Source organism: Scophthalmus maximus, chromosome 21 (genome assembly GCF_022379125.1).
Source record: "Scophthalmus maximus strain ysfricsl-2021 chromosome 21, ASM2237912v1, whole genome shotgun sequence".
Taxonomy (NCBI): Eukaryota; Metazoa; Chordata; class Actinopteri; order Pleuronectiformes; family Scophthalmidae; genus Scophthalmus; species Scophthalmus maximus.
Window position 1 is genome coordinate 2,952,189 of NC_061535.1, and position 11,987 is coordinate 2,964,175.

The following is an 11,987-nucleotide window of genomic DNA, read 5'->3' on the forward strand; positions in this document are numbered from 1 at the left end:
CTTGATGTGCACTTTGCTAGTGGGAGCCGTCATTTCCTGTGGCTGGGTTTACTCAAATTTACCAAGGGCTTCCTGCAGAAGTTAGACAAAGACCAATCTCCCAATAAAGACAATGCCCGTCACAATATTAACAATGCAGATGTTCTGTTTGAAGTTCGCCCCCGAACAGTATAGGACTGGAAAATCACCTGCGGCACTGTGGAATGACAGAGACAAGATGAAAACAAGCTTCACGCAAAGTGATCCAGGGACCATTCTGTAATTACTACGCAATTACCTTTGATTACTGCTGTATTTAGTTATTGCTGCATATATTATTGTTTTACCAGGGGCTGCAAAGACAAAAATACTTGAAAAGGCTCTGAGTACTAGTAAAAATTAGCTCTTACATTTTTTGTGAGTAGTTGCAAACAGCATTCCAATTTTACTGCCTCCAAAATTTTACCTTTCACAATGAAACCAACAACAATTCATGAGTTAAAATAATTAGATGAGTGAGGGTCCGAGGTGACGTGTAAAGCGTGACTCTGGACCTTTGAGGATACGTTGACAACAGTTAGGCCAGGCAGTAATAGATCTCTGTATCTGGCCAAGAAGCTGCATCATCTGAGCAGGTTAGAGAGATTATATCCAGATTACTGAGCATTGCGGCTGCTCCTCACAGAGGCTGGAAGGAACAGACTGGATGGCGATGCTTTGACAGAAGTTATGAATACAGATCAGACCTCATAACTGACGGGCCTTGCTGATGGTTGCTCGGGGCCTGAGGGACTGACCAGATGATTTGACATGGAGACGTGGAGACCTGCTCATACAGAAAAGGTGGACAGCAGACACCTGGTAAAAACGAATTTAGCATTGGGATTTACAACTCATGATTCCATTACAATTAAGAATATGCTATGAATGCTCTTTTTATCGGAAAATATGGCTACGGAGATAGATATAACTTGATTTCATGTCAGGTTTTAACAAAGTGAAATGTGGGAGTATACATTTTAAGTTCGGGTGTAGTGATTGTCCAAATCTGTGCTTTTATTCAGACCTCTGTTAGCTGAAATGTTCCAAGCATAGGCTATTTCGAAAAATGGACGTAGTCACCGGGTCCAGAAAAAAAAAGCCAATGCGGAAGTGCCTGAAGCCTGTATTCTCTGGAATCACCAGCAGAGGGCGACTCGCTGGTTGCAAAAAGAAGTCTATGAGAAAATGACTCTGCATCTCACTTGATTTATAACGTCAGTAAACTTTTTCCTGAGGAGTTTATGGTTCAAAACCTTAGTTACAAGTCGTCTTCAATACAGCATGATGTTCAACTTGTAAATTGTGGTCTCATTTAAATTAAAATAGACGAATGTGGAATCAGGTTGATTGGCAGCTGGTCCGTCCAGCAGGTGTAGGTGGGCGCACAGTAGACAAGCTCTCAGTAAGACCCACCCCCAATTCTACTGGGAGTACCAGCACACAATGTCCAACCCTCGCACCTATATTACCCACAATCCAACTGTTTGGTCAGAGATTTGGGTATATCATTAGCAGCAAATGTGACCTCTAGCTGCTAGCCTCCAGCAGAGACAAGGAGGAGGCAACATAGGTAACGTCCCCTCTTCCTAAATATACAGGCCAAAAGTTTTCTTTTTCATGGCTTCAGTGACATCACAATCTATCAGATGGTGCAGCTCCCTGTAGAGCCACAAAAGGCTTTGTAAAACTTGTTTCACACATGCGGTAGTACTTCCTTATAATTGTCGACAAGCTTCAATGTGTAAATCTGTTGGCAGTTCCCAGTTATGGTTTAAGTAATATAATCATCTTGTTTTGAATGAAATATAACTGCCTTTCATGCCTCAGACGATATCAATCATTTTCCATTTTAAACTGCTTCTTCATGTCAAACACCAATATCCTGTTTTAAAAAGAAAATTCATCAAATTACACAAGATTCTCTTAAAATGCTGATTGTGACTTTAGACCTAAGACCAACAAGCCCATAAATGTTCCCTAGATAATGAGTATGTAAGAAATCTTTTGAAATTATCACTACATAACTACAATAGTGACACTGTTGTTCTATCTAGATGCATATTTGTCCTGCTCATCATCTACTGTTCCATATTGCATCTAAATGTGATCCAGTTGCTTTAAGTTTCTCCGCACTGTCAGTGTGTCAGTGTGTCAGTGTGTGTGTGTGTGTGTGTGTGTGTGTGTGTGTTGATGCACTGTGTGCTGTGCTGAGAGTGACATGCTGATTCCTGAGCTTCTGTATGAGTCAGTTGCACCCTCACATCTATTGAGCAGGCCTCAGCCCTCATGGCTAATATCAGCATGACTTTGATGGACACATGCTCCCTCTGTGCTTGGCAGGACAGTCTTTTGAGGAAACTCAAACAAAAACGGCAACAGTGATTGGGTCGCCACACCGCAGTGACCCCAGATCCCAACTCATAAAAACCTCAGCCATATAAACAAGCAGACACCGTGATTCTGCGAGCTGCTGTTTTTACTGATGAACTCTGGAAAGATGTGCTCACTGTGTGTCAAGTGTCTTCAACTTCAAAGTTATGTTTGGATAATGTCTAATGAAGGGAAGAGAAAAAGAGGGAAACAATGAATGTTGGAAATTATTTTCCTGTTTCTCTAAAAAAATTATGAGTTGTATGTTATCATCTTAGAGAAGGCAACGACTAGCCAACAGTCAGGGGACAGATTTAAATTTACACCATATGAAAAGTTAACATCTATATTTGAATTTGAATTATAAACCAAGGCAATATTTACTACAATAATTGTTTGGCTTAGGCAAACAACTCATGAACAATTTGATATAATGTTAAACTCAGATCAATTGAGTGTGTCCAACATGAATGCCACCACAGTGTTAAAACTCTATACACTTTATTCAGCATGGAAGCACATTTGAATGAAGCAAGCTCTACTACTTTGCCCACAAACAAAGGGAGTCCTGCACTACATGTGTGTCAGTCTGCTCATCCCATTATATCTACTCTGCTCTTCCCAGTCATCAGCTATGATGAGCCTTCACCTGAGTTGACAGGTGACTGTCCTGAGGCAGCGCAGCACCCAACAGGGGAGCCTTAACCTGCCAACTATCTGTCAGTCCCCCAAAACCAGCTCTGTCATGTCATCTCCTCCACGCCAATCACGGTGACACATCAAGTTTGTGTCAGGAAAAGGCGTCGGAGATTACAATCTAATACAACGTTGCCCTGAGCCAATGGGTGGCCTAGGTAATTATTATGAGAAAGAGATGCTGATGTGAATGTTGGCAGGCAACATGCAAATAATTACAAATAGGATATTTCCTCTTAAAGCTCTAACTCTTGGTGTAATTGCTTTTTGCGATAAGGAGGAGGGGTAAGGACTCCAGAGGACCCACTAATGAAATGTTGACAGAACATGACCAGAAATGATTTCATTAATTAAATTCATTTAAGTATCATGTTAACTTGTCGATTCATCACCTGACTAAGAAAAGGAACATGAATATGGTTGTCAGTCCAATTTCAAAATATTTCCAAGAACTGGGGTTTTCCGGGTTATATTATTTTTAGCTGATTGATCCATGATACCTTAAACATGTTTTGGCTTGAGGCTCTATCAGAGAAGTATTTTTGTTCACCCCCCCTGCTGAATGATGTCATCCAATGCCAAACAGCAGGTAAGTTAGCGACTAACTGATGAACATAGTGAAGCATTTCACAGCTCGAGACAAGTTTTGCCTTTCAGGAGAAAATGTTCAATTATTGAACTTAAATGACTTGCTATTAATGCAAATATTGCTCAATATCTTGGATATCTACTTCTACCATTTGCTGTATGGACCTAAAAAGTGATAATATGCCAGTGATTACAGATTATTCCACTGTCTCCAAGTTACCAAGAACAAAAGTTGCAAACATCTTTGCTTAACTCGTAACACCACGCCACGCACACGCCATCTGCTGATGAAGATCATGTAAATGGAAGCTCCATAAAATAAACTACTATTTCCAACATCAAGAATTAACTTTGAACATCAAAATTTTAATAAAATATCGATCAGAACACCTTAAAACAAATCAGACCAACACTCAAGAAACATTTATATTTACACCTACGGGTCCATGACAAAAGGAAAAACTTGTGATATTACTACTAATTGTGATGAGATGAGACAAACTAACTTGTCGGTTCACTTTTTATTAAGTCTGCCCTCGACAACCAAAAACTCACCAGGATGCAGAATCTGAGTTCCATTTACACCGAACAGCCACAACATTAAAGTAACTGGTTTTATTGTTGTGTTGATCAGGGTATTTTAGACTTGGTCAATCAAGGGTGCCAAAATAAGTTTTAAATCACATTACTGATGGTTCAGAATGAACTCTTTCAAAACAGGCCGCAGATACAGTATACACCCATCTGCCACAGCATTAAAAGCACTTACTCATTTTAATGTTGTGGCTGATTGTGCGGGTAAATCCTCCATTGTTTAATTGTGAATGCAGCTTAAGTAAAATTCTCTGTTGTCCTTCGCCTCTGATTAGACTGAGATTCATTTCTGCAATGCTAAAGGTTGCGCTGACCTAGCCCTGTAATCGCAGATTTTTGAATGCTAGGAGGGGGGAAGCAGTCTGTGCCATATGGCCAACGATCACAATAATAAATCAATTTCAGGCGCCCCGTCATAATTTATCTAAGAAATTATGAATTTTTCCATTCAGTAGTTTCCAGTTAGTTGTCATGGCATTCCAGGGCCTCATTTGAAAAGTGGCAACGAGGCAAGAAGACAGAGTTTTAACAAACTGCTGAGATTTTACATGGGACTAATCACAAAGCATTGATTGATTGAAGCTCTGTTATCAGTGGACGCCCCCCCCCCCCCCGCCCCCATATGTAAATGAGTAACCTTTAGGAGGGCTCCGAGTGGCAGCAGTGGCAGATGGGCAGTAACTGTAATGGGCTGGAGGTTGGCTTGAATAAATATCCCATGGTCTGGAACTTACCTAATCTCTACAGCGTCCAACTAGGCTCAATGACAGTCCACAATAACAGAAAGGTTAAGACTCCATTATTCAAAGTAATTGAATGGTTAAGTGATGTTTTGAGCAAAAATTCCAAAATACAATTTAATATGTGAGAATGTGGATTTTAATGCCATTTATTACTTCAAAGCGAAAAGCTCTGGCAATGAGATGCTTTTGTGTCTCCAGCCAAAGGTAAAGGAGGAAAGAGATTCAATGGAAGAGGAAAATCAACAAAAACAAACAGAGGAGGAGATGTTAGGATAGAAAGCAAAGCAAAGAAAATCTGTAGATAACACTTAGGTCGTCCAGTTCTTGATTTGGGAAAGAGGCAGCACACGGAGAAAATGAAAACAGCGTAGCACAGATTTGAACCCTACTGTGAGGCAGACGTGGAAATGTCCATTTTCCCCCGTAGCCTTAAATTAACATGACAGCTAGTAGCTTCTTGCTACCGCAAAAGTGAGTGATTAGTATTATCGTTTAAATTGTAATTTGGCAGTTAATTAAAGTGACCTTGGTTTCTATTGCTGCATCTGTAAACGGGCAACCAGAGTGCTGTTCTATCTCTCAGCCGTCTGTGAGGCCGGTGTCACTGGGGCCCGTTACAGGATTAAGTCACCCTGGTGACAAAACCAAATTAAGCAGCTGTCATCGCCTACCTGCAGCTCGGAGCTTAAGATGATCAACTTATGACCGGTCGGGGAGCAGAGCCTCTTCACTCCGTCCCTCCTCCCATTATCATTTTGTAATTTATGATTACTTTTCATGCTTTTTTCAGTGTCACTAAAAGCGAGATGTTATGAGTGAACTGCATGAAATCATTGGTACCACGCGTTAATATTTGATGAAAAGTTCATGGCAATGTCTTCAAAACCCAGTGGAGTGTGCTTAACAATTAGTCGTGTAGTTCTGTGTGTGGAAAATTGCTCGCTGCTTTCTGTGACTCGCATAAAAGGGTGCAAAATGAATAATTTACCAGAAATGCTGATGTTTGAGATTCCTGGTGTGTAACATTCTCTAAACACTCTAATCCTGAGGAAGAAATCAGATGTGGCAGAGCAAAACTGAGGTTACATTTATAAGCACCAGAAGTGACTCTGCTCAGGCCACACCAGGATGTTATAATACATATTTCATACTGTGATACGGCATATAAAGTAAAAATACACATACACTGCACATTCATTATGCACACAATCCAATCATCCACAGACAAACACCAGTTTGCTATAATCCTGCATACAAAATTACTTAACTTTAAAATAACCTATAGCATGAGATTTTTTTTTTTAAATGGGGGAATCTTTACATACAGTATTTGGTGTACTAACATCCTGCCTATATCTATTACCTTAAATTAACCCCATGAGAATATGTTTTACATGTTGGTCAAGCTCTTCACAAAAGCCATACTTTTGACCAAATGGCACTTTGGACTACAGTGCAGTCAGAAAACATCCCACTGTTCTACACCCAGTGCAGCAGTGATGCACCATCAACTGTAACAAAAAGCTGCATTACAGTCGGGTGTGGACACAAGAACAAAAGGCCACATTCACCTGTGGTGGTGTATGTGGTCAGAGGTGCAACAGACTTCACGTAAATTGTCCTAAAATGGGAAGATAATAGGGCTGCGACTAACACTTATTTTTTCATTATGAATCATCTGCCTTTCAGGTTCTTGATCAACCAATTAATTAGCTTGGTTTCCAACAGCCGGAGGTGATATCCCCAAATGTCTTGTTTTCTTTCAACAGACTAAAACCCATTCACATTCAATTAACTGTTGTTGTTGTTGTATCACAAATCTCAAATTTGGTACCTGGAACCAGCAAATATTTAATATATATTTAAAATATATTAAAGACAATTTGTAAATCAAACCAATGCTCACAAGCACATGTCGATTTTATAAAATGTAACTGAGGTTGAAACGGGTGACAGAAGATGTGAAGGAAGGATGTGTGTGTGTGTGTGTGTGTGTGTGTGTGTGTGCTTGTATTTGCGTGCGCGAGTGTTTAACAAAACAGGCCCATACAGACTGACAGCAGGTAAATTATATGTCAGCAAGGTCTGTATTTCAATCCTTGCATATATTCAATAGGCACCAATGAAAAGTCTCCTTGAATCTCTGCTTGCAAACAGACTGATTCAGTGCTAACTGTTTTTGATCAAAACGTCAATAAGACTGTTGGCCCCTTTCAACTGTTGGGCCCCAAGCTGTCTGTCTCCTCACCGCCACATACTCTCCCACCCCCACGAGTGGGGTCCAGCTAGTGACATGGATGGCCATTTATCTACTCCGAGGCTCATGTCATGTAATAAGCCCCGTCTCCGGAGAGCATTTAGCCTGATAGGAAAAGCTGATTGGGACAAAAGGCCCCTGAATCTCATTCTGGCTCCTGCAGATGCAGGTGGGTGCTGAGGTAAAGAAAGTTCTCAGGGGATGAAGGGGAAGGCGCAAGAAGGAGATGGAATAAAAGTGAGAGAGGGTGTGTTTCATCATCAGCACGACAGCTTCTGCTAAATCTTCTGCTAAATTTGGGAAACAAGAGCCAAGCGAGACTATTAATCACTATCATCATAAGAGGATATGCTAGCTCACTAGCTAGCTGGTTCACAGTTTCAAATGTAAACGTGAAAACAGAAGAGACTTGCCACTGACGACGAAGACGGGTATAAGGCTTTCGTTCGCCAGAAAAATACATTAACTACGTGTCATACAAAACTGGGCCTTTAGATTGTAACACTTACCCAAAAAGCAGGAACATGAGGCTGCTGTCTTGTTTGGCTCCGTTTGTTTGAGCCTGAGAGAAATAGAGAGGAGAAGGCAGGATGGTCAGAGTAAGCGGCAGCTGTATCCACAGATGCTCATGTAAAAACATCCTTATTCACATGTTCCAATCCACTTGTTTGTTTCCTGGTAATTTAGCCCTTCAGCACGAGAAAAAAACGCTGCTTTGTTTTCATACTAACAAGGCAATTAGCAATCATTACACATCACTGTATTCTAGGTTGTCTACAGGCGGATATTGGTAATGATGTAACCTGCTGATAGCTGATCTCTAATTCGTGTGTGTGTATTTGCGCGTACATGTGTATGTTTGTTTAAAAGAGAGCACAACTCACATAAAAAGGTTAAAACTCTGGGGCTACCAGCTAATTTTTCTGCGGACATTTTCCCCCTCTGTATAATAGTGCATTATAGATGTGCACGTCCTGAGTAGGGACAAATGCAGGGCAAGTGTGGGAGGTACATCAGTGAGGCAGAAATTAGAGCAGGTGTTGACACCAAAAGGGCTGTAAATGGTGCTGCTGGCTCCACAAGGACAGTCAATCATGTTGTGATCACAGGTAACACCAACAGGAGAGCAAGACCAGAGGGAGGGGAGGGGAGGGAAGAGCGAGGCAGTCTGAAAAAAGAGCATAACTTAATGACATGTAAAACAGCGCTGGGAGAAAGATCCAAGGCCAAACTACAGAACTATACAGAAAGAGCAGACCAGCCTTGTCTGAAAATTACAATGCGGTCAAGACAAAAAAAAATGAATTCCAATAAGCATTTTCTAACTACCATATCACGCATTCACAGCCTCTAGTTTCCTTCATGTTCATGGTCCTGTGGCCTCATTTCATATGCAGGTTCATCTGGCTTAGGACAGCGTGGCCCTAACTGCTGAGTGGCCCAGCACAGTCCCGAGGGTCAGGCCCTCTGTTCAAGTTCCCCAGGGGCCAACCCCCTACCCCTGCTTACCTGCTTCAGTTCATATGAGCAGCTATGGTTGCCATATGTTAAGCTGTTGGAAAGCAGATGCTGTTTTTCCATTTGTGAAATCAAGCTTTTGGAAAGCAGACAGCATTTTGATGGCCAAAGTCGAGTCAGTCAGTCAGTCAGTCAGTCGGCGACTGCAGAGGGGAGAGTGCAGCGAGGAGGCAGCAGGCTCAGTTGTGCTGTGAGGATATGCTGATCTCCCAAAGCGGTGGCGTGACAGTTTTTTCTGTGTAACACTTGCATACAGCACAAAGATGCACACGCATGGCCTTCATGAGGGCTTGTCTGTTGCTGCGCAGTCTCTTTGTCAGTCATCTGCTGATGCTGATGGACAATACGGGGGTGAGGATGCGTGTCAGAAAGAGAGAGAGGCCCAAAATGAAATGAAATGACAGACACGGTCTGAGCCTCTACTCCACCACCTCCATCCCACCCACAGCAGCCCGGGAAGCCATGACAACTCTGACAGCCGTCAGTCATACACTCGCAGACAGGATGGAGAGAACAGCAGCATATACAGCTCCACACGTTACTGCAGTGAACAGCACTGAACTTTGCCACTAACACACACACACACACACACACACACACACACACACACACACACACACACACACACACACACACACACACACACACACACACACACACACACACACACACACACACACACACACACACACACACACACACACACACACACACACACACACACACACACACACACACACACACACAGAGTAGGTACAGTACTTCTGCTATATGGTGACACTGCCATGTGAAAAATTGTTTTTCATTCATGTTTCTGTAACATTTACAGCAACAGAGCGATAATTAAATAAAAACAGGCAATTTCATCCTTTCTAATAGCTTATGGACCGTCTGAGAGCGATAATCTATAAATAAAGACCATATATTGAATTTTTGATGCGAGGAATAATAATATTACAGTTAAAGCAGTGCTGACTTGAAGTTTGAAAGGTTAGATTTCACACAATTACGTGTCAAGGCACTGAAAAACCTCACTCATCGACTCCCTCCCGGCGACAAATTTCATTAACAAACCTGATGTATACGGCACACGCAGCCACAGTTCAAATGGAGGACATAAATTTGAGCCTGTGGGGTACTGCGGTCACATTACAACTAATCAACCGCTGTCCTTATACCCTTCTGGAAAAATCTTCTGTTCAGATGGGTGGGGGACGATAAAGGAAAATATGATGCTTTATTTCTAATCAGCATAAATTACTTGCATCCATCAGGTGAGGCTCAAATTAAAATCCTCATCTGACAAATCAATGGGGACTGAGCAAGCTCATTCATGAATCAGTATGATTTAATCTAATCATATAAGACCCCAAAGCCAAATTTACCCACTTGAGATCAAACCAATTGCCCTTATCTTCACATTTCCTTCATAAAAGTCTTAAAAAGGAACATTTGGTTCTGTGGTTCAACTGTGTTCCAAGCTACCATCACCTTTTCCCTCATCAAAACAGAACATTTCAACAAGGCCAAAGAAACCAAATATTAAACTAACATGGCATCATGTCTACCCAAACACCCAATCTTGATTGTAAAATAATAATCCAAAATAATAATGTTAAAAATGATAAATTGCGTCCTCCTGAGTCATCTACAAAATGCACCCATGGCATTATTATCTTACTCTCTAGAAAGTGCCTGAGATAACCATTCTTCCATGGTGGATACATGTACAGTACCATCACCAGCCTGTAAGGCTGCTGAATGAAACTCCACGTGAACGCTCTGATTTGATTTGAAAGAGTCATTGAAACAGAATGAAAACAAAGAGCTGAGCGGGTCATGGTCTGTGTCAATCAACACATGATCTCCAGCACTCCTCACGTAGATATATCAAGTATTAACATCAGCTGAAACAATTTGTAGATTAAAAACCTTGTCAAGCCACAGAAAAGGAAACTGCAACTAAATTGAAAAACTGACTGTTTATAAAATACTCACTTAATGTTTTAATTGTTTGGTTTTTTTACTGTTGGGATGAGAAAATAAGCCATTAATGTGTCACCATTTGCTCTGGAGAAATACAATGTTTTCAGGTTTTCAGGACGTTCTCACATTTTATGACCAATCAACAAATCAGAGCAACAGATAATAAACATATCAGTAGGGGCAGCTTCTGCTAATATAAGTAACCAGAAATGTTAATCTTTACTCTATGTGCATCAGCCTAGCATCAACTGCGTCCCTGCTCCATGGTCCAGTGTATGTAGCCGACTGCAACATTACTAAGCCAACAGTTACCAGGACAACGGGTGGGCTAACCACCTCCACAGCACCTTTGCTAGCTGTTAAAAACCTGAACTCTTTCTCTCGCCAAACTGTCCGAGGCTGCAGCTACATGTCAGACAATCTGTTTTCATCTACCTTTAGTGCTGTGGAGCTCAAAAAGTGTGTGTTTCATTGTATTAAATTAAACAAACAAACAGGAGGTAGAGTGCAGAGGCTAGTTGGTTGCTAAGGGCTTACCTGGAGTTGGCTAAAGGCAAATGTTTGTTCCACCGCGAGCAGAGCTCCTTCGGGCGACGTGCGTCCAGCGGCGCTCCTTCATGTCGAAACTGGTCGGTCAAACTCCAGTTGAACACTCGCCTCCTTCAACAACCGGCGGACATTTAGAGTCCACAAAGTTAGTCCACAAATTCCGCTCACGGCGTCCTCCGGCATTGCAACGCATCGACATACAACACACCTGTGGGTTAATTGACAAGCCCCGCCCACGGACATCGGGATTGGTGGTGGTGACCCCGGCCTAGACCCAGCAATACTGGGCTGAGGTCGAATTGTCCTTCCTATCTACTATTCCTTGACCTCATAGGAAGATGTCATGAGTCAAGACTGATAGGACTTAGAAAAAGCCGACAGCGGTGCTCAGACAATCCGACTCGACTTTCACAATACTATGTTATCACACGATGGCGGATGTTGTTGACGTGCGTCTGTCGTGGTGAAACTACAGATTTTCCGAAGATGGACTGCAAAAAGCGCAGCGGCTCCATCAGCATGTTTCAGTGTGTTTTACCACCGTGTGAGATCAGATGTAAATTAATGTAAAAGTAACTTTTATGATGACGTGCGTCTCTTCTTGGTCATATTCCTACTCTTCTACCTCTTCTACTTCTACTTCGGATTGAATCGTATACGTCCGT

General features: G+C 41.8%; 1 long non-coding RNA gene across 1 annotated transcript in view; it reads right to left on the reverse strand.

The window, feature by feature from the left end:
- Positions 1–11,494, reverse strand: part of LOC124849756 — a 34,935-nt gene extending 23,441 nt beyond the window's left edge. Inside the window, exons 1-2 of the long non-coding RNA XR_007030282.1 lie at positions 11,311–11,494; positions 7,779–7,831 (exon numbers count right to left, since the gene is read on the reverse strand). This is a non-coding gene — a long non-coding RNA (uncharacterized LOC124849756). The remainder of the gene's footprint in view (positions 1–7,778; positions 7,832–11,310) is intronic.
- Between the last annotated feature and the right edge of the window lie 493 nt (positions 11,495–11,987).